A 23,376-nucleotide genomic window follows, 5' to 3' on the forward strand; every position below is an offset into this window, starting at 1 on the left:
CATTTGCCTAAGACGACTCGAAGGCGAAAAATTCATGTTCCTTTAGACGCGAAGCACCTTGAGGCGAGGACTTTGTCCGTCCCTCCCGCGGCATCCACACCCCCACTGGCGCATGCGCGTCCCCTCCTCTCCTCCTCTTCCATCGATGGTGATTACTTGTTTTGCGTCATTCGTGTTGACGCCAACGGTCACTTTAACGCGTTTGATGAGGCATTTAAGGCTTTCGCTTTAAATAATAATAGCAGCTGGAAGGGATATATAGGGTTGCAAACGTTCCTTTCTAAAGCTTTGAAAGAGACAGGAAAGTCAGGCAGGTTAACCGAATGCGAGTGTCTGGTTTGCTACCCTCTATTGCGTTGGATAAATAGGGGTTTAAAAAACGGCTGAGAGAGAGGGAAATAATAAAAATGGGAAGGGGAACAGGAAGGACGTTTTAATTAATTGCGCAATCCACGCGGAGCTGTGAACGATTGCAAGAGGCACTGTGGTTCTATTCATTCGCTCGCAAATGTAGTTTGCGGAATTGTAAACTCTCAAGGAAGTTTTACATGGTGCCTAACATTGAGCCAGAACCGCCAAGGTGGTCTATAGTGGTTATGGTGCTCGACTGCTGACCCGAAGGTCGCGGGATCGAATCCCGGCCGTGGCGGCCTCGTTTCGATGGAGGCGAAATGCTAGAGGCCCATGTGCTTAGATTTCGATGCACGTCAAAGGACCACAGATGGTCGAAATTTCCGGAGCCCGTCACTAAGGCGTCTCTCATAATCATATCGTGGTGTTGGGGTTGTTAAACCCCAACAGTTATTATTATTAAACCCAGAGGCAGTACTCCAAAATGGACACTAAGGAGAAAGCGTCGCTCTCAGCCGCACCAATATTTACATCGCGAATAACATGACCTTATTCTTTCGGAGATAAACACCGTTATAGCTTTTTTTTGTAAATATCTACGTTGTGCAATTTTTCGAGAGAAATTCAAACTGCCGGTGTTAGTGGCTGATTTGTCCCACTACGAAATTGTCGCCGGAATTACAGAATCGTGTTGCCACGTGGGCCTTCGAAAAAAAAATACGTTCACCTTCATCAAAGACAATCCTAACAAAGGGACGTCTCCGGAAATACGAAAGCGTTGTGAGACAGCCTGGTCCAATTTGCCGGGGTATTTTTTTTTTCCTTTTCTTTCCGCCACGTGTTTAAAGATTAGAAAACAAAGCTGGCAAACGTCAAAACGTTCTTGGCTCGTCTTTCTTATTCAAGACAGCGCGTCTCGTTACTTCACTGTTCTTTTTCATTGAGTTTTTTCTTTCTTTTTGTACGCCACGCTACCTCTCTTGTTCCTTCGTTGACAAACGTCGACGTCTTTGTTGTTCATCAACGTCACGAGATTCCAAGCAAAGCGAAATAGACGCCGAAAAAAAAAAAATTAAACTCTAAACGCGCACAAGAGACAGCGCGCTCGCGTTGCAGTTGCGCCCTGGGCGCTGGCTTTTGCCGCGGAACACGCCGGGCATGCGGGGAAGGAATCTTGTTAATCGAAACGAAGTTTTGCGTTCTCGCGACGTTCGTGGTGCCTTCGTCCTCCCTTATTTAAAAAACTCGTTTACGCCCTCAAGCCGAACGGACAGCCGAGAAAATTAGTCTCGCTCGGTGTTCCCGGTCATTGACTGCGTATCTCTTGCCGCTACGTGGCTTGTGCTTCCGTCTGTAATCATTCAGCCGTTGTCGTTGTCAGTTGCATGGATGCGCTGGTTATTTCTTTCGAGGACTTGAGAACGCACTGTGCTTCCGTATTCCGGAGGCCAGCAGTCGTCGTGATTTTTTTCAACCACTTCATCATCGGGTAGCGTAGATTGCGTGGTATAAGTACGTCGACGTTTAGACGTTGAAAAATGAGGCGTTCGCATACCCTGCCAAGCGTATCATTGAAATTGACGAGATAAGTGGCGTACGAAAAAAAAAATATCGTAGGTTTATGGCACCGACATCGTCCTCATCGAGTCTCATTCCAGTGATTGAGTTGTACACCGTTCTTGATGTTATCTTAGTAACGTGGCGTTTTGAGCGTGTTGGTATGTCATACTGAAGATTATAGCGCACGAAAACTTCACTATGTTGTCGCCGTTATCATCATTGTTGTTGAAGGCGATGATGTCTTCCTAGGGCACTTCCACCTACTGCTCTGATCGTGATCTTTCGTGCGCGAATTCAACAACCGTATTTTCTCGCACGATACCATCGTTGGCTAATGATATCCATATACGATAACTATAACGATCGGCTAATAGCTGCGCGCCGCATAACAACAACGTTCCTTTCATTCACTCTCAAAACAGTGATTTAGTTGCCTACGAATTCTTTTTTCTTTTTCAGTATCCCGCGTAATAAAGCATGAGATAAAGAGGGAGAAAAAAAAGAAAAGAAATAAACTAGTACTACATATGGTTATTTAACTGTCCTTGCGTGCGCTCTCCTTGTTCGTGTTCTTCCGAGTCTGTCCTCGCAGACTCGCAATGGAACGCACACTCATGGTCTACTGCTTTCCGGCTGCTTTGACGAAGAGCTCCCATTTCGGAGCCGCAGCGCTCGCCTTTTGTGCTCGCGCCGGGAGCTCTCGTGCATAAACGAAAAGGAACGAGAACTTACGAGACAGATACAAAAGGATTCCGCGCGGCCTCGAGCACATCCAATTAGTTTTCTTCTTCTCCTCCTCTCCCTTCTTCTCTTTATTTTCCCCGAGGCCCACACGCCAAACAATCTGCATGTCTTTTCTTACCTCTCTCATCTTACCTCTCTCTTTTTATCCCTCTCTCCTTATCTCTCTTGTTACCTCTCTGTCTCTTCTACCTCTTTCTCCTTACCGCTCTCTCTCCTTACCTATCTCTTGTTACCTCTGTCTCTTCTTACCTCGCCTTGTTACCTCTCTCTCTTCTTACATCTCTCTTGTTACCTCTCTACCTTCTTACATCTTTCTCCTTATCCCTCTCTTGTTACCTCTCTCTCGCTTCATACATCTCCCTCCTTACCGCTCTCTCCTCTTACCTCTCTCCCTCTTCTTACATCTCTCTTGTTACCTTTCTCTCTCGCTTCTTACATCTCTCTCCTTACCGCTCTCTCTTTACCGCTCTCTCTTCTTACCTCTCTCTCTATACTTATCTCTCATTTTATCTTTTATCCAAGAACATGCCGTACGCTTGCATTAGCTCGACGAATAAATACGCTCCACGTGCCTCGCTCTCTCGCTTACTCGGCTTCGTGTAATAATAGAGGCCCTTTAGTTCCCGAGAGAGATTCGTCTACGTCGGGATGCGGTGCGTAAGAAGATGGCTGCTTATTCCGCGTCACGCTCGCGCGTGGTGTCTATCGCTAAACCCGTGCAGTGCTGAGTATGCAGTGTGTTAAGCCTTGCCTGTACCTTAGCTTTCTGTATACCTCGCCGTTCACGTATAGCTATGGAATAGCAACTAGCCCGGTCACACACCTTGCTTCTGTAACTCACCTGGTTTTTGCACTGCATGCCTCCGTGGTCGGCCCACCTACGACAAAGCGGCGATGTCATGCGATGACGGCATCATCTGAATTCACGTATTTTGGCGATCTCTGACGTCATCACGTGATGAATTTTCTCATCACGCGTGCTGACACTGCGTGACGCCGAGGAACACCGACGGTCAATTTTCGCGTTTGGTGAGGCATCCAAGGCTTTCGCCTTAATAAACTCGCATCAAGGCGGCGCTTTCAAAATCACGCCGCGCTAAGGCGGTGCTCGCGTGAACTTCGCACGCTTTGTGGGTTCTTTTTTTTTTTTTTTTTTCGTGCACTTTGAGGAAAGAGTATACATAGCCTGCGGCAACGTCGGCTCGCTGCACGGCTCATGAACACGCGGCGCGCTAAGTTGTTACGAGCCGTACGATTAATTATTTCTCTCGAGCGCACGCGTGCCGCTTCGCACTTATGTTGTTTTCGCGAACGGGGGGGGAAAAAAAACAGGAAAAAAAAAGACGGCAAAAGAGCCGCGAAATGGGCACGTGTGTACAAAAAGAAAGAAAGGAAGACGGAAGGAAAGAAAGAAAGAAAGAAAGAAAGAAAGAAAGAAAGAAAGAAAGAAAGAAAGAAAGAAAGAAAGAAAGAAAGAAAGAAAGAAAGAAAGAAAGAAAGGAAAAGAGAAATGAAAGCCGCTCATCCTCCGCCGGTTCTTGTGTTTACACCAAGATTTTATAGTACTGCTCGTGCAATCTGCCTACGTGTTAATGTGTGTAGAGAAGGGAGCAATAAATTGTGCTTTTATATATATACTATGTAGACGTAGCACCCTACTTACCATGGAGTAGCGCTGCCGGAGAAACCTTAATTAAACCGCGAGTCTCATTCCCGCTGCTATCATTTTGTGCCTTAGGCCAATTTTGTTTTTTGTTAATCCTTAGATCTCTACGCAATTAAAAAAAAATTAAAGGAGGGAGGGGAACATGAACTTTGTGAGGTTTAAAAAAAAAAATGCGGCACGTCAACGTTTATAAAGCATTTATGTTTTCGCAGTCACCGAGCATTAATCGTAGCGCACGTCGAGCCGAAGCAATTTCCTCGTCCCTGTGAATCAACAGTGCGAAGCAAACGACAACGAACCCTGGCGAAGAGGTCGTCCCCTTTCAAAACTGTTGGCTGATGAGTTTTTATTGTACAGTTTAAGGCAACGCGTTCCATTGTGTCATCATTCATTCTCGAAACAGAACCGGCCCATTGATTCCTTGCTCTAGAGGAGGTTCCTGGCTATTCGGTCAAAGATATGAATAGAAAGTTACAGTGAAAAAACATTAACACGTTTATTTTAACGCTTTTCCGGTCGAAACGTCAGAATAAATTGTTTTTCACTGACTTTTTTGCACACACGTTATATCTATCTACCCCGCTTTTCTAAAACTCTCCCCCCCCCCCCCCCTCTTTTCTGGTATTCTTCAGGTACGACTACGGCTCGCTGATGGAGAACGCCACCTTCTGCCTGGTTCCACGCGGCCGTCGCCTGGGCTCCTTCCGCTTCCTGGAGTCCCTGCAGGCTGGCTGCGTGCCCGTGCTGCTGGCCAACGGCTGGGAGCTGCCCTTCGGCGAGGCCCTGCGCTGGGAGGGCGCCGCGCTGAGAGCCGACGAGAGGCTGCTACTCCAGGTGCCGGACACCCTGAGGTCCATGCCGCGGCGGCGGGTGCACGCGATGAGGCAGCGAAGTCAGCTTCTCTGGGAGACGTACTTCTCCTCCGTCGACAAGATCGGGCTCACCGTGCTCCAGGTGAGGGAGCACGTGCTCGTAAGATCTCTCACGGACCATGCGGAGTGTGCTTCGTCGCGTCGCAGCTCGTGCCTAAGGTTATCGGGAGCGCTAAAAAAAAAACGACGGTGATCATTAAAACTTTTAGATGCGAAGCATCTTGTGGCGGAGTTCAAACCGGTGGTGTGCGGCGTGACCACCCTTACTGCGCATGCGCCGATCCTCTCCACTCCCTTCCCCCTCACTTCCCATCTGCCCTCCCCCTTTCCACTTCCCCTCTCCCCTCCCATCTTCCCCTTTCCCCTCTGAAACGCGGGCTCGACATGCCGAAACGCTGCTTCGCATCGCCTCATGGTCCCCTTTAGCGGAGATGGTATGATTTATTAGCATAAATGAGAGTTACTAAGGCGAAAGTTTTAGATGACTCATGAAATACGAAAATTGACCGTCGGCGTCCCGCGGCGTCGACGTCAACACGAGTGATAAAAAAAAAGTCACCACCACTCGAGGACGTCATTGTGACGTCACAGATCGCCATATTTTGTGACGGCATCACGTGACATAGTCGCTCGGTCAAAGGTGGGTCGATCCCGGAGGCAGTGCAAAATCACGTTTTAGTGCAGAAATCTTTCGAGCGAATGCCTGAGGGACCCTCGTGAGTTTTTTTTTTTCCTTTTTTTTTTAATTCGGACAGGGGATTGATTTTTCCCTCCCGTCGGAAGCAAATGTATAGACGTTGAAGATACTATACGGGCACGCGTGATGCCTGAGGTGGCTGCAGTTAATTCCTCTGGAGTTTTAGTTAGCCGGAACACGTGGTATAATAAAGCGTGCAGAACGCGACCTCTATTGCATCGGCGGGTTTCACGTTCATCTTTTTCGATGTTTTCTGTGTGCCGCCGCATGTGCAGCCCCCCCCCCCCCCCCAACTCGCTTTCTCTCACCTTGCATTTTCTACTAATTAAAAAAGAAAGAAAGAAAGAACACGTACTCATCTACCTCCAACATTGGCAGTCATGCGCTGCCGGCCATCGCCACTCGTGTCTGGAAGCAGCGGCATGGTGCAGCCATGCAGTCTTTCCAGGTATACGCACGCTGCACGTCTCGTCGCAAGTGCGGAGCGATGCGTTTTTGCTTCTGGAAAAGCGGGACCTAAAAAAAAAAGAAAGTGTAGAAAGGAGAGAGAGAGTAGAAGAATAATATACGGTGAGTGCTATCACGAAAACGACGCTTCATTCGCGCAAATTGGCTCGCGAGACGTGCAGGAGCATTAAATCCGGGCACGTTCGTCGTTTCGCGAAGCTGTAGGCTATATACGGTATATATACTTGTGCCGGCGGTGGCTTCTCGTCGTCGTCGTCGTCGTCCAGTTTGAACAAAGCAGTAATAAAACGGAAGGACGGGTGGACGAAGGGCGCACAAACGGTAAAATAGGGGTGTGGGAATGCACCGTCCACTCCATGATAGCGCAGAGGGGAAGAGAAAAGAGAGAGAGGCTTGTTTCGGTCGTTGTCGAGTTGGCGTCGCTATTACGCGAAGCGCCTGCATGCAGTCGAGTGCTCATCCACGGCTGGATCGACACGAGTGCACGGCTTATATAAGTCGTCCACACCACAACGCACGTGCAGCAACCAGGGTCCTTTAATTCCTAGCTCATCTGACTCATTTCATGTTGTCTTTTCTTGTCATATTATTCTTCGTTTCGTCGCGTGTTTGGACAAGGTCCCCACGCGGGATATATGTGACGTATGTGACGTGACTTGCCTATATGACGGCTCTCGACTCGCGTAGTCCGTTAGCATTAGGCGGGACAAAAAATTATGTATTAAACAATTCTGTTGTTTGTTTGAGAGCCCGCTGTGTGGAGATAACACCGTGTTTACTTGCGCAGTAGCAGCATTGAATGACGTTGACTAACACTGACTAGTGTTGGCTGTCCGTATTGTCTCGCGTTCTTGCGTTTTCTTTTATTGTGAACGGTTTTCACTGTGGAGAATCTGACACGTGTTACCTCTATAGGCGCACTGCATTCAGGCCACGCCTCAGTGCACTGAAACACTCCTTAGTGTTCGCGAATGGTCCGATCAGGTTGTTCGCACGACGCGCGTGCGATCCATGGAGTTGATTCTAGAACTAACGCGAGAACCAGCGATTAAAACGCTGGAACGTCTTACGATCAGACGTGTAAAAGTAGAACGTGTTTCCCCCGACGATCAGATTATCGACGACCGTGCTCGCCGTTCATCATTGTACTGCGAGTGTTTCACCTTGAGGTTTTCCTTTTGCAGGGCACAAATGCGCCCGACTAAATCTCTAACGCAGTGGTTCTCAAATGGGGGTTCGCGAAGGCACTTTTGGGGGTGCACGAAACCCATCCTCGAAAAAAAAAGAAGATAAAAAAAACGCTTTGGGGGGGGGGGGGGGGGGGGAGGCACCCTACGTCCCGTGACAGCGGCCCCTTCCGATTTTTGGTTTGCTTCACCGCATAGCACCATTGTATTGCGACGGAGCTGACTAATGTTTCCCCTTCTTCATGAGATGGCTGTAAAACTTTTGTTGCAGTTTTCAACGATATATGTACGCGCACATATTTTTTATAACATTGCATATTTGAAGAGCAAACATAGCTAGAAACTGCTTGAATGTGGCTTCAATCTGAGGAAACTTTTCGGCGCAAATCGAACGAGGACACATAACACAAGGGAACAAAACGGGCGCCAACTTCCAACTAATTATATTCCACAGTAGAAAGAAGATTCTATTTCTTTCCACTGTGGAATAAAATTAGTTGGAAGTTGGCGGCGCCCGTCCTGTTCCTTTGTGTTATGTGTCCTTGTTCAATTTTCGCCGAAAAGCTTCCTCAGATATCAAGCGTTTGTTTAGTTGCTATCTTAGCACGGAGGTGCATGTTTACACGTGCTCCGCTGATCTGTTTCGTTCGGTTCGCTGGTTTCAGCAGCCGCTCCCAGGACAACCGAGATTATAGGCAAGCTGTTGGGAAAGCCGTACCGGTGCCAACCGTGCGGTTGGCACAGCGTTATCGCGCGGGCGGCCGAGACAACTTTTTCCAGTCGCGATTGCGAACAGACGCGATCGATACTCGACGCAAAGACTGTATCGATTCCATCGATTTTACCGTTGCAAGGCCGCGAAGATAGTGTCCCCCAAAAGGTTGCGTCTCTTTCCGAGCGACGCAAATTGATTCATTGCTATCTTCCGCAGCAACTACACGCACGTGTGGCCAAGCGGAGTGACTCCGTTGTCCGGCGCGATGCTCGCTCTGATGCGGCCTATGGTTGCAACATGGTAGTCCAATGTGTTTTTTTTTTGTTTTTTTTTTTGCGCCGAATATGAGTGTTTGGAAGCGCAGATCACATGCTACAGACCTTGGCTACAGACCTTGAGTTTTTTTACGTCTAGACGCGCGTATAGTGTGCACGCGTAATATCAACGAAACGGAGACGTCATGTGTTAAGCGCCAGTTGACTTAAAGGACACTAAAGAGCAAAGCGATTTTCTCATATTAGTAAAGTACTCTTTCACAATCCCAAAAACACCACGCTTGCCGCGAGAAGACGCTTAGTAAGCGAGCAAACGCGCAAAAACAAAATGTGGGTAGCGACGCCACCTTGAAGTTTCCGCACCATTTGCCGTGACGTCACATGTTTTGACGGTGCCTACTAGGGACTACGTAGCTCCTAATTGGTACAAATGAAGTGCGTTGTCCTCTGAGGGGGCCATAGACTTAACATAACAAGTTTGGGGTAATTTGATGAGCCAATGGCGCCGATATACGATAAATACACTTTGAAATCCGTGACGTCACGCGGGGAGATTTCGGCGCGAAATTTAAAAATGAAACTTTGAACTTGATTTTCTCCTCTATTAATAAACCTATGATGGCGAAATTAACGCCATTAGAGTTCTCAGAGCACAATTTATCGATCTAAACCGATTCATTGTTTCTCTTTAGTGTCCGTTTAAATTTCGCTTGAAGGCTCGTTCACACCTGCGACTAACACTGGTCACGCAATCACCTCTGTACGAATCACACGCACAGGGACAGGGCTTAAAGTCAGGGGAGGGCCCAGGCGGGCCCGGCCCCCTCTCCGTTTCTTAAGGAGGGGATCAGACCCCCCCTCCCCCGGCAGGTTAACTGTAGCACTGTGGCAACAATTCGACAAGCGCTGGCGTTGTTGTTGTTGTTGTTGTTGTTGTTTTTGGCAGTAGTGCTTTGTAAGGGCCGGGGAATTATAACTCTCCAATTTCCGATAATGATTTAATCGCGATTATTCGTTTGGTGGGGCGTACGCAAAACAGAAAAGAAAAACAGGTATCGTCGTAGAGTTGAATGCAACTCCCCGAGGCACTGCTCATCACGGATCACCACCACGTTTCACGAGGCGCCTGAGCGTAAAGCTAGCTGCTCGTGAATCGGTGAAGGGTCACCTTGTCTCTTTAGGTTACCAGCCAATTTTTCGTTTAGTTGTGCATTACAAGTCTGGTGTAGTGCCAAAGACGCCTGTATTTCGCCTACTTACGTAGGTGTGAAACTATTATCATTGCCGTGCCTGAGGGTTATCAATGCAATGAGTCAATTAATGTTATTTGCTTTGAGTTCGCATATCTCTAACACTTTACATACCGAGTTATTTTTGAAAAATCATTTCCAAAATGCTAGAAAGTATATATATATATATATATATATATATATATATATATATATATATATATATATATATATATATATATATATATATATATATATATATATATATATATATGACGCCGACACCAGAATTTCTGCGAAACCACCTTTTTAACGCTATTGCGTTAATAACAATTTTCCCATGCATGAAGCATCAGCTTCTACGAGGGCTTGAATGCTAATGAGGAGTTCACCCTAGATGTGGAGAGAGAGAGAGAGAGAGAGAAATAGATGAAAAAGAAGAGGCAGGGAGGTTACCTGGTGCGAGCGACCGGTTTGCTACCCTGCACAGGGGTGGGGATATAGGGGTTGGAAAGAGGACAGAGAGAGAGTGAGATAAAATGAAACAAAAACAAAACATGCACAACATGCAGGACGTCCTATCAGAGCCGTTCTGATAGACCGATTGAACGCAGAAAGCGCATTAGCGCCTGTACAGCCTTCTTATGTGACGTTAAGTCCTGTCGGTGGCGCAGGATTCTTTCTTCCGAAGAGTTCGGTCGTCCAATTTGTCAAGCGCGTTGCAAAGCGACTGTCCTCTGCGAACAGTACTCTGGACAGTCGCACAGAATATGCTTAATTGTTTCATCACTTCTGCAGTGGTCACAAGCTGCGGTGTCGGCCACTCCTATGCGGAACGCGTACGCATAGGTAAATGCGACACCCAACTATAGCCTGCACAGAAGGGTGGCGTCACCTCGGCGAAGTCCTGGGTGAATTCGAAGGCTGAGAGTTGGGTCTAGGGCATATAGTCGTGCGTGCTGGAAGTGTGGCTCGTTCCACTGCTTTCCGTGCAGCGTCAGTTCTGGAGAGACGTATTAAGAGTTGATTGTTTTCAGTATGGGCGGAACGGGCAGATTGATCGGCCCGTTCATTGTCGATAATCCCACAGTGACTTGGAAGCCACTGAAAAGTTATTTCATGCCCTTTCTCAGTTAAATGGTGCGTCTCCTCTGCAATCTCAAATACAAGTTGTTCGTGCGGGCCGCGTCGTAAAGGTGACAGAAGAGACTGTAGTGCCGCCTTGGAGTCACTGAACATAGTCCATTTTTGTGCCCGTTCATCACTTATGAAATGTAACGCGACACGAGCGCTGCGAGCTCTGCTGCCGTCGATGTCGTAAGGTGGGAGGTCTTGAATTTGATTGTTGTGGCTTTGATCGGTATCACAACTGCTGCAGTTGAGCTGTTTGGCAAAACGGAGCCGTCAGTGTAGACGTGCATATAGCCTTGGTACTTCTCATATAGCAAGAGTAAAGCGGAGACAGCAGGAATATAGCAGGAGACACGCATTGACGTTGAAACACTCGGGACACATATAAGGCATCTGGCTCGGACGCCCCGCCACCACCTAGCCTCTTTACCAGCAGACAGACCACGCGCATCTTTTTGCCAAACGGTAACCGCGTATCGCGAGTCTTTACCAACATGCTTCATGCCCGCCGCGAGACCTTCGATTCCTCCGTGGTGCCTGACTCAGCCCAACATCAGCCTAACAATACCTGGCATCCGGAAAAAAGCGGATATGTCGTCACCTGCCCTTAAACAGCTCGCTTAGATGTGGACGACCCTACAGCATATACATGTCAGAATAAGCGTACCAAAATTTCCCGTGAGCTTTTACGCGTAGCGTGCCTGCTGAGGAAACTGCCACATCGGTGCAGTAATAACTTAATAACACGTGCCAACAACTCTATAGCCATCTCCGCTTCTCGTGTGTACGGAAAAGGTTAAGGAATATTGCCACGAGGCGCCCGCGCTCTCTCCTTCCTGCCCTCACGGTCGTAAAGATTGCGGCAGTGTATATGTTCTTAGGGACCGCGTATCACCCTGCGTGCAGTCGATGGACTGTTTAGCCGACACCTCTGTCGAACGGCCGCGGTGGCGCTGTGGTAATGGTGGACTTGCAACATCATTCTCGGCCCTCTGCCGCCGTTTGAGGCCTGGAAGAAAACGTCGGGGAACGAACGTGCAGCGCGGCGAGGTTCGCGGAAACTGCAGCTCCGCAAGCTGTAGCGTCGACACGTGCCATGCTATGTCTATACAGACGGGGCTCGGTAGAAGCGTGCAGCGTTGCGGAATCAGCGTTACGAAGTTGTGCGATTGAGATGCGTAGGAGAGAGTCATCGGGTCTCTATGGCTAACGCTGAGGAGATCACGGGCGAAAACATATATGCATGTTTGCTCCCAAGCCTTTTGCTCAATCGGACCGTCCCGTAATTGTGTGCAGTGCTGAGCTAAGGCTCGTTCACACCTGCGACCGGTCGCGCGACCAAGTTTAGTCGGAAAGCGACTGGTCGCAAATGGCCGCTTTGGTTCAGTCGCTCGCTGCTTGATTTTTCCGTCGCGCGACTACATTCGCAAAAAGCTTCGAACCAATCACATGCGTATTAACCGAGACCATGCAAACCAGGAACCAATCACATGCGCAGCTTATGTTGCGGGGGCAATGGCAATGCGAGCAGTATGCGAGCAGACGCGAATTCTGTGTGGCGACCGGAATATAAGTCGCACGCAGGTGTGAACATCGGTCGCCTTGAGTCGCTTTTTTTTTTTTTTTTTTTTTTTTTGTCGCCACCCGCAAACGGTCGCACGGCCGGTGCAAGTCGCAGGTGTGAATTGTGCCCATGCAGGTTCTTACAAAAAACCCTTTATTCAAGTCACACCTGTACCCCCGGATAGCCGGGGACCAAATGCAGGCCGACGCACGTCATCGATTCATTTCCGTTTTTTGCTGCCATAACGAATCTTGTTTGCTTTGGGACTCGACCGATTGGGAAAAGTGAGGGGGGGGAGGCTCTCCGTGCGCGAAACGCGCGGAGATGCACGTTTCAATAGACCGAACTTCTCGCGTGTAGCTTCAGCCGCGTCGCACGCTATACGTACGAAACGGGGAGCGTAGTAAGTACGTCGCCGTCTTCCCGCAAGCGCGGGGTTCTCGCGGACCTCTCGGAATAGGTCGCTTCCTCCCTCGACGACGCTCCGCGGCCGCCGCCGAGGGCCCCGACTAGGACTTCTGCGGCTTACCGCTCTCTCCGTACTGCTGCCCCTATGCCGATGCTGCTGTACGCTGCTGTGTGTTTCCCGGGAGGGTGATTGAATGGACGACACTAAAACCCCTCGGCTTATATGTCTGCTCCACTTTGTTTTCCCTTGGCACATCGCGGCTGTCGCCTTCGCGCGGCACGTTTATCGACCTAGCAGCAGGGTATGCGGCTGGCAAACTGTCGTATTGCTGCAGCTTGGATGTCCTCCACGCGGTGAGCGTGTTTGCTTGCGCGCGTTGGCTGCTTATGTATGATGCATGCTGGGATTCCAGGGACGACAACTACCGCACATCAAAACGTTAAATATGTATTTATATAGAGTGCGGCCGTTTAGTGGGCTCTTCTTCGTTCTCCGTGCATGTTCATCGTCACGTGGTGTTTCTCCTCATATTTAGCAGCGGAGCTGTTTAGGCTTTTCTTTCCGCCGGCTCGCGTGACCAGCAGAAAGCGAGCATGTGCCACAGAAAGTGGACACGTGCCAAGCAGCTCTTGGCATAGCATAGCCATGCATAGTATAGTATAGTAGCAAGGGGGTGGGAAAGGGAAGTTAAGGTGAGGACTGATGTTGCAGTGAGGAAGAGGGAAAGGAGGTGAGAGGGTAGACCATAGCTTAACCATGTACAGGCGCTCTCAGAATAATTCGGAACGCCGGACACGCAGCAGCGCGCCGGCGGAGTATGCGCGCAGAAAAGTAGTACTATGGTCTGCGCGTGCGCGGTCTCCCTAGCAAGCAAACGTTGCCCCGTATTGCACCTAGGTACGCGTTGTGTTGCTACAAAACGGTGCCCTGTGTGTCCCTTAGCGTTTTGATAAAGGGCGCTGGGTGGGTGGTGTCTGTGAGAGGCCGCGTGTGCGCATGCACGCGCGTTGGAGCAGTGCCGTCGTGCGTGTTCGTGTGCTTGGATGACACTTTTCTTTTGCTACTTTGCTTCATATTTATTATTTGATCAGATTATTTCCGGTAGGCGACTGTGACTAGCGCTCGCAAAGGACGGTGGTTTCATTTGATGCAACCGTGAACATATCGGTGGCCAGATTGATAAGGAGATACGAATATATTTGGAACACGGTGTAAGAATGTTCAGGTGTTGACACTGCGCGCGCCTAAGCGGCCAGAAAATGTTCGGTCGTCGGTCCGTTGAGCGGTGCGCCATCTAATGGCTTGAGGCGGAGGGCGCCCGCGAGTAGCCGAATCACGGTGGTGCTGCGTCATCGCCGCCGCGCTCGCCTTGTGATAATGCTAAAGAGCACCTAGCGCTACCCTTTTGGTGCTAGACAACGCCAGTCTAGATGCTCTAGGGAGCGAAACTAGCTCGCTAGGGAGGCCGCGCATGCGCACACCGTGCGTGCATTTATCCGCCGGCGAGCGGCTGCATGCTCGGCGTTCCGAATTATTCTGGGAGCGCCTGTACAGTACAGCATAGCAAGGGGGTTAAAGGGAAGTGAGGGTGAGGGGAGTAATGTGAGGGTTAGGAGGAGGGAAAGGAGAGAGGGCAATACAGAAGGAAAAGAGAGGGTGAGGAGGAAGGGTAGGAGGGGGAAGGTAAAGCATGACATAGCATAGTATAGTTTAGCAAGGGGGTGGTAAAGGGAAGTGAGGGTGAGGGGGAGTAATGTGAGGGTTAGGAGGAGGGAAAGGAGAGAGGGCAATACAGAAGGAAAAGAGAGGGTGAGGAGGAAGGGTAGGAGGGGGAAGGTAAAGCATGACATAGCAAGTATAGTTTAGCAAGGGGGTGGTAAAGGGAAGTGAGGGTGAGGGGGAGTAATGTGAGGGTTAGGAGGAGGGAAAGGAGAGAGGGCAATACAGAAGGAAAAGAGAGGGTGAGGAGGAAGGGTAGGAGGGGGAAGGTAAAGCATGACATAGATAGTATAGTTTAGCAAGGGGTGGTAAAGGGAAGTGAGGGTGAGGGGAGTAATGTGAGGGTTCGGAGGAGGGAAAGGAGAGAGGGCAATACAGAAGGAAAAGAGAGGGTGAGGAGGAAGGGTAGGAGGGGGAAGGTAAAGCATGACAGCATAGTATAGTTAGCAAGGGGGTGGTAAAGGGAAGTGAGGGTGAGGAGGAGGGAATGAGAGGTTGAGAGGGCATACCATAGCATAACAATGTGCAGCATAGTATAGCAAGGGGTGGGAAATAGGAGTGAGGGTGAGGGGGGAATAATGGTAGGGTAGGAGGAGGGAAGGGAGGACATGGGGCAGTATAGAAAGAGGTAAGATGAAAAAAAAAAGATGTAGAAAAAGATAAAAAGAAAATTCGTAAATATGAATCCTTACCAACTAGCCCAATTGTGAGTCCTACTAAATAAAGAGAAATTTACCTTGAAGATCAAAAAGGATGAAGAAACTCAGTCTTCGTTCGCCAAGTAGCGGCGCTCTCTTGCCAGCTCCGCTGTTTACTCTCAGATTGCACAGGCGTGGAACTGGCTTGTGGGGTCACTCCACGCGCGGTACGTGGAATGACCCACACGTGGGTCATTCCACGTGCCGCAGTTGCGTATGTATGCATTCGGCGTCAAAAGTTTGTAGAGACCACTAGATCGGAGAAAGCTTTTTGAATTTCACGGCAATTTGTGACTTGGTCCGGTCGAACTGAACAGTGCATGTTTCAATATTAGTTTGAAGCGTACCGAAGACGGGGGCAATGGAAGTGGATAGGACAGCGCTTACACTTCGGTGCGCTTCAAACTAACTTTTTTAATCGCGAACGTCTACCTACTAGCCGAACTCGCCATCTTGTTCATGTAGTTGGCGCGTTTTAGAACAATTTGAATTCAAGACTGCCTGCCGAAGCAGCGGAACATTCAGTTCTTTTGCTTTGCTTTGCTTTTTTTTCCTCACGCCTAGTGGTCCATAAACTTTTGACGCTCGCTGTATACCTCCCTTCATTATATACCGCTCGCGCATTCCAGCAGCCACGCGAGGCGCATGCGCCCCTTCGCTTTGCCCGCGTGTTATTTCTTTTCGCGTAACCGCAGCACTCTCGGGAGACATATATATAACGTCGCGTGCATGTGTGGCGACAATTCCATGCTGCAAGGTCTTACTCTCTCTCACTTTTTTTTTCTTCTTTCCTGCCGTGTGTCCCTCTCCGCAAAGCCGTTGGTTGCTTCGTTCCTACGTGTGCGCGTGTGTGCCTTCGTGGCTTTTCTCGCGAGGCGAGCTTCGACGGCAGCTTGCCACAGCAGCTGCAGCTGCCGCCGGCAAGCGAGCCTGCCTGCCGACCGAACGTTGAGAAAGCGAACGCGGCAGCTGCAAGGGAAACACACTTTTTCTTCGCCCCCCTCTCCATCCTTCATCCCTTGCCCCCCCCCCCCTCTCTTTCTCTCGTAGCAGCGTCGATTGTCTCCGCCGACCTAGCTTCCGCACCACGGGCGCCGTTTTGGTTTCGTACCCCTTTCTTTTTTTTTCTTCTCTCAGGGCTTCCACGCGTGGAAGTTTGCTGCGAGCGCCCGGCGTTGTGGCCTTCGTACACCATTCTTTACCATATCTTGGCTTGCTGCTGCTGCTTTGCGACGTTTCTTCCACGTGGACTGGAACGCTAGGCCTGACTCGGCACAGCAGAGAGCGCCATCTGCGTCGTTCTGCTCCTCGGATATCGACGACGGCGACGACGGCTTGTGTTTTCTTCCGCCGCATGTACAAACACACTCGTACGTTGCTCTGCGCGCGTGCAAGCTCGGCGTTTCTTCGTATGGCCGCCACGGCATCCGTTGTCGTCGTTTTTTTCGTTGTTTGTTTGTTGTTCTTCATACTACGTATACGACTTCCTATTGCTGCGGTCCTGCATAGGCCAAAGAACCGCAGCGTAGCGGATGGTTGAGCCCGCGTCAGCGAATCGGGGGCCCCGTATTCGCGGAAAGTTTCAACGGAGCTTGGCAGAACCTCGGCTGGCGTCGCGCACAACACTGGACGGGTATGCGCCACAGGAAGCGGGTATGTGCCAAGCAGCTCCTAGCAAGGGGACGGGAAAAGGAAGTGACCGTGAGGGGGAGTGACGTGAGGGGGAGGAGGGCGGAAAGGAGGAGAGAAGAGGGTAAGTTCAAGTTCGTAGCATAGCCATGCATGGTATAGTAGCAAGAAGGTGGGAAATAGAAGTTAGGGTGAGTAGGAGCTATGTCAGGGTGAGGAGGAGGAACGGTGAAGGGGAGAGTAAAGCATAGCATATAGATGTATAGTATAGTATGCCAGGGGAGGCAAGTGAGGGTAAGGAGGACGGAAAGGAGGGGAGAGGGTAAAGCATAGCATATATCCATGTATGTATAACAAGAGGTGGCAAAGGGAAGTGAGGGGAAGGGGGAGTAATTTAAGAGAAAGGAGGAGGGGAAGGCCACCATCTTGCTTTGCTGTTTCCTCAGTCTTCGCACCGCTGGTGGGTTGCCGCCCTTTTTTTTTTTTGCGCTAGTAGAATTGTTAGCAAGAGAACGGTTCTACAGAAGTACAGACGGTTGAGTTAAGTCATTAGCTGGTTGACATACGTAGGAGGCAAGCTCTCTAACCAATCCTGACTGTGCGGGAAAATTATTGCAGTGCTCGGGAGGCACCTTAGAACTGTACTTCGTTTCAACCATCGAAATACTTCGAAACGCTTCGTTTGTGACCGTCGCGCACCGTGCCCTTTAGGATCGTGGTCGTACAGGTTGTTATCGTGGTGGTCCAGCTGCCCGTGCCCCTTGTGTCGTCATTGCATCGACGTCGCCTGCGCTGCACGCTGTCGTCCAAGCAAAAACGCTGACGTTTACGCCCGAGGCCCCGGCACATTCCGAACGCTGCAGCGCTTTCACCGTAAACGGCGCAGAAGCGAGCTGGAAATCGAGAAACTGCGCGAGCGACCATCCACTGCTTGTATATAGGCGGTAGCAGCGTATGTGTGTTTGCTTCATGACAGCGTATACAGCACAGCGCGCGAACATCTATGGAAAAAGACAGTAGACAAGTGCGCTCTTTTTCTACTGCTCTTTTTTTTTTTCTAAGTTCTCGCACTGTGCTGTGCGCTGTCCTGAACCAAAACCATCAAGAACAAGCTTCTATACTCTGCTATACGCCGTTCTTACATCAGGTGTAACGCAATGGAAGCTATGTAAGTATAGTTCGGTCGGCAAGATGTGCAAGTCCGCTCGTCTCGATCGCGCTCGGATTTCGTCGCTGTAATCGTGGCCTCCGCGATTGGCTCCGGCTGCGCGGTACCGGAACTAATCGCAGAGGCCACGATACGAAAACAGAGACGCTAGGCGATTGATTCAGAACAACCTGTGGCCAACCGTATAGATAGCTGGGTTTGTTTATTCTTAAGGCACAAAGCATCTTCATTCATTATTTAGTCTAAAGACGAAAAAAAAAGAAACAATCACTTTACGGGTGGTAAAATCGTCGAACTATTTCTTGGTGCAAACGCATCTACTGCAAGAAGTCTCGCTACCTTCCACAGCGTTGCACGTGATGTATGAAACGGAGTGTACGTGTAGTACGTGTGTCGATGCACGGCACACGGACTGCAGACGTGTTTGTTTTGTTTTGGTGCCCTCTATTCGCCTCCACGGTGTCAAAGTCGGCCGACGCGGTCGCCTTGAGAAAACGGAATCCTTGACGTGCACGTCTGGCCGAACGTGGTGGAGACCACGGTCTGTGTATATGTATCGATGCTGCTGCTATACTGCTAGTCGATTGAACGGCGGACGCAATTGATTTCACCCGTCGTCCTTATAGCGATACTGACCTAGCCTGGGCGCCGGGTCCGCGGGCTCGAAGGGAGGCCGGCCGCTGCTATTAATAACGTGAGCGACGGCGCCGCATTGCGTGCGGGAAACAAGCTTTCATTTCCTGTGATCGTGGGGGATACAAGACCCCGGAGCTCGACGGAGAGGACTTGAGGAAGGAGGTCTAGACGTTGTGGCCTGGCGGGCGCGCGGGGACGATCGAATGAGATGGTATGCAGGTTATACTGGTTCGACACAATCCGTCTCCTGTAATCGATTTGAGTTCCTTCCCAATCCGCGCATTTCTGTTTGTCTCACGGTAACTTTCAATAAGGCCATAACTGTGGCCTTGCTGGGCTATCTGGGGTTGTACTTCGAAAGCAGTACTGCAAGGTAGGAACGGACGCAGGGACGAGACCGCACAGATAAATTGGAAGGGGAGTTTAAGAACATAGAGGAAAGGAGTGGCGCCCGGAGGCACTGAGAATCGAACCCAATGCAGTACTCACGGATTCAAGCGCGACATCATTTTTTTTTTTTCAGTATAACGACTGGTATGCGCAATAGCTCGAGATAACCACGTCATGTCGCGACGAATCTGGTCTCTAAAGATAATGTTAGCTCTGATCTATGCGTTCGAGTCGAAATCACGCCGAAATTAACGGCGCGCGTTAATTAGCGATAAATTGTCCAGTTTCAATCAGTGAGTTACTGTATACCTCTCGCATTGGAGGCGGACGCCCTTTGCACTGGCCACCGCTGTGGTTCCGCAGTGCTGCACTCTTTCGGGCGAGCAAGCAAAGCCATTTCGTTTTCTTGCTTTACCTCTTTTCTCTGTTTTTTAAAGGGAGGAGGAAGAAAGATGAGGGAGATGGTTGTCACGAAATAAAGATCCGCGCGGCCCACGTGGAGCGGAGAGATGCGTTCTGCCTCGCGGAAAACAAACGATTCGCCCTCCGGGACGACGAGGATCCTGTTGTTCTGTATAAGTGGCATGTACAAATCGAGGTGGTGCGCGTCTCCCATCTGCAGAGCACAGCACAGCCCGCTCACGAATCGAGAACGCCGGGGGGAGGGGGGTTGGGGCAACCATATAAGCCCATCCACCCACCAAACGAAACCCCCCGTGCTGCATGGACCCGCATTTGGGAAGACAAAACGCGGGGCTGCATGCCCTGGATCCACGCGTTTTGTCCTTCCTCGGGGGACAGTCTGTTTGTGCTATCAAGTACGGTGCAGTGCTGCGAATACTGGTACAAGCCAAACGCCTTTATAACGAAGTGCTCGCGACCTTCACGATACTTCGTTATATGAGTCAGTTCGTTGTACACGTCATGTACCATAACGCCGGTAGTGTAGGTGGGATGTAAGGAATCCTTCGCTATACACATATCGTTTCACTGTAAAAGCATTCGACTCTGTTCCAACCCCCCTCCCACCTCCCGCTCAGCCTTATGATAATAGAGAGTGTTTGTGCGGGAAAGATGGGAAAGATGAGGAAAAGACGTGAAAGATAGAACATGTAGGTGACGGAAGGCGTACATGTTTTCCGGAACGGCGAAACCCTCTCCACGTTTTTCTCCGGCCACGCGGCTCGCGCGTTGCAGCTCATACTAATGCTATAGAAGTGCACTACCTCCCGAGAAATCGCACCTCTGTTTTTCATCACCCAGTGCCAAGAACTACAGCTAGCACCTGACGCGTCTTGATTTCTTTGTGTAATACGCATCAACTATACGATGAGCGCGTCAGTCAAGCACGTGCGGACGTGCACTCGCGCATGTACTCAGTTCCCTCCTCTTATACGCTTCCTTGTCCATGCTCGTTGCGCTGATAGATCACCAACTACTTTCAACTCGTCCGTGGTGTAGTTTTCGCCGCTAACTCCCGCACTATACACACACTACCACTCACACGCGCTCCGTGTATCATCAACGCCTTGTAATAGTTGCGCCCGAGTTTCGCCGACTCGTTCTGCCCAACTTTCTCGCAACTCCTGACGAGGGAGGCAAACAACACGCGGGAACCGCTGCGTACTACAGTCTATATAGCCGTGAAATATTGCGGGCCGTTTTCTTTCGTCTGAACCCGGAAGATTGCGAGCGCGACGAGCCAGCCATGTGTACGATATACGCGATGTTCTTACGGGGCTCACGTAATCATGGCGCTCGAGGGAACGTTGCAGGTCGCCTCTCACTCGCTATGTGTGTCGGGCGCGCCGGCTTTCTGTATGAACCTGTGGAAGACGTGCCGGAAAAGTTAGGCGAGTGGTCTCATGTGAGAAGAACGCGCGTGGTGCCTGGGAGACCCAGCTACGTGCGTTCGTTGGCAGTGCGTGAGATTGGTACTTTATTATGGGGTTGATTCCGTATATAGCAGTAACAACCTGCAGCAACAGGCTGCTGCCATGTGGCCGGCCCTATACTGGCTGCATACGGCTATACTTAGTAAGAACCCCCTCCCGCTGGCGCAAAGCCGGAATAGAGGAGAAGCTTAATGTGGCTGGCGTTCTAGTCTTGTGTCTATAATGGCTGTTCATTATCATCATCATCAATCAAACAACTAACAACAACAACAGCCTGGAAAAGGTAACCCGTGGGACCACCCTGTATGTCTTGGACTCTGCCCTTATAGACTATGTCCACTCTTTATACGTCATATATCGTATATGTATACACCCGACAGCAAAAGTTTGCGGGACGTGCATGGGCTCCACTACAATTGGGAATTCCTGCTCTGTTATGGGAATGACGCTTCTAATCTAGCGGGTAACTGTATTGGTGGCAGTAACTACTGCAGGCTGGAACATTTGATTGGAGGCTATGTTCCCAGACGGAGAAGGAATATAGCGTTTTTCGAAAATTTCACGTCCCGTAAACTTTTGTTGTTGGGCGTACATAGTGTTTTCTTCTTGTCGTTTTTTTTCTTATTGTGTTGCTGTTTCTGCTATATTAATATCCGTGATGGGATAGCCGGCTCTAACGTACCTTACCTTCCCTTGTTTCTCATTGTATAAACAAAAAATAAAGAAAAGGAGACGCGGCGTACGGGAACAGGGGGATAATGGTGACGCCCCATTTAAGCACGCGGCCGTTCTTAAGTGCATTACTGTATATATCTCACGGGAATTGCTTCTCTGCCGAATAGCCGCGAATTAGCAGCCACCGGCACAACGCCGACGCAATGGGTATAGAAGGGCGATGCAAGAAGAAAATAAAGAAGGCATCGTCCTGTAGCTTTCGCGCGTCCACCGAATCAGAAAAGACAACTGAAAGAAGCGCGTTGGAAACATTTGTTGCTGATGATGATTCTGATGTTGTTGTCTTCTTATCCTGATTTGGGCTGAGGTGGTAGAGGAGGCCTAACCGCGAGCAGGATAATCTCCGTCGCCTCCTTCTCGGTCTTCCTCGCAGCCCCCTTCCCTTTAAGATGGTATAAAAAGTTGTTTCTCTCTTTCTTTTCTCCGCTCTCTCTCACTTGAACACGCAATTCGATATAAGCAGCGGGGACTACTATCATATATATATATATATAGGATAGTAGGACGCCGGGGGGTCCGCTCCCCGTAATAAGACGCCGATGTACTATATACTCATCCTGGAAAAAAAGGAAATCCGCGGACCCCGGCTGCAGGGGTTCTAGCCGTGTGGGTTCTAGCCCCCCAAATGACGGGCGCGCACGCGCGTACTCGGATTGAGGCTTCGCAAACGAGTGCAATAAATAACGGAGAGCGACGCGTAGTGTACGTATACAGAGAATCTGAGGCCTCCTCCTTGGCTACTGCGATCCCCCGAATGAGTCGTCCGTCGGTCTCCCTTTCATGCCTTGACCGTATGGGTAGTTCTCTCTATATTGTTGCCTTTCTCCCATCCGTTTTTTTTTTCTTTTATTCGGCGAAATGGGGCTCACTCAAAGCCGCCACGGGCAAATTACGACTGCGTGCGTTGAATGTTGTCTTGACGTTTCTGTGGGCAGATTTTCGTCGTCGGGCGAACACGCCACTCCCGGCCGGAGCCGCGCATTTCTTTCCCGCGTTTAACGCAAGGACTTCTGCTAAAGGGCGTTCGGAAGGGCATGCATAATCAAGGCGAACGTGAAAACAAGTTTATGAGAACACTCTTTTAAAAAATTCAGGAGTCTTGCCCTATCGGGAGTTAAAAGACACCAGATGGTCAAAATTTTGGGAGCCCACCACTGCGGCGTCCCTCGTAATCATATCGTGGTTTTGGGACGTTAAAACCCCACTATTATTATTATGGCCTTATCGGGGAAAACGGGGCAAGCGAAACTTGCTGTGTGCATGCTGGTGTACTATTATATTTATTTGTTTATTCATCTCCTTCTTTCTTTTTTTCTCTTCTTCCTTTCTTCCTTATTTGTTTCTCTCTCTTCCTTCCTTCTTTCTTTATTTCTTTCTATCGCAGTGCTCCCTCCTAAGTGTTTCCTTCCTCCATGCCAGGAAACGCGGTCGACTGAGAATACAATCAATACAATCGAATGAGAAGAAAGAAATTATGGCTCTCGCCTTCAAGTCATATGAGGGCGAATGCATAAGGGACCCTGTGACTTTTTCCAAGCACACCTTCCGTCACGGAATGACGTCAGTTTATTTTTGTGGAGCCCGGCGTACGACGTACTTTTGTGTTACAAGGGCTGCACGTCTGAGCCCATGACTCGT

Source organism: Rhipicephalus sanguineus, chromosome 11 (genome assembly GCF_013339695.2).
Source record: "Rhipicephalus sanguineus isolate Rsan-2018 chromosome 11, BIME_Rsan_1.4, whole genome shotgun sequence".
In the NCBI taxonomy this organism is placed as follows: Eukaryota; Metazoa; Arthropoda; class Arachnida; order Ixodida; family Ixodidae; genus Rhipicephalus; species Rhipicephalus sanguineus.